We start from the raw sequence: 424 nt of genomic DNA on the forward strand, positions 1-424 counted from the left end.
TGTGTGTATCACACTGCGTGTGTTTGAGTGACAGCGGGTGTGTATGTGTGTCACAGTGTGTGTGTGTGTGTGTCACAGTGTGTGTGTGTGTGTGTCTCAGTCACACATTTCTCTGTGTGCCAGTGTGTGTGTGTATATATATATAAACACACAGCTGATTCACCCTCTGCTCCCATGTTCCTCTCACCCGCCGGGTCACCCCCAGTAGCTCACCCTCCGCCCCCCGGCTGAGGGCACCTCAGGCCCTGCGCACCCCGAGGCTCCAAGCCGCCGCCATCCCGCGCATCCAGCCGGACACACCGCGCGCTAATTGGCCCACGCCGCTGTCACTCTGCTGAGTAGGATACGCCTACAAGACGGAACTCGCCAACCGCGGCCCGCGCTGAGAGAGAACCGCGCGCTGATTGGACAGAGGAAGCGTCAG

The sequence above is a fragment of the Ascaphus truei genome, chromosome 7 (assembly GCF_040206685.1).
Source record: "Ascaphus truei isolate aAscTru1 chromosome 7, aAscTru1.hap1, whole genome shotgun sequence".
Classification (NCBI taxonomy): domain Eukaryota; kingdom Metazoa; phylum Chordata; class Amphibia; order Anura; family Ascaphidae; genus Ascaphus; species Ascaphus truei.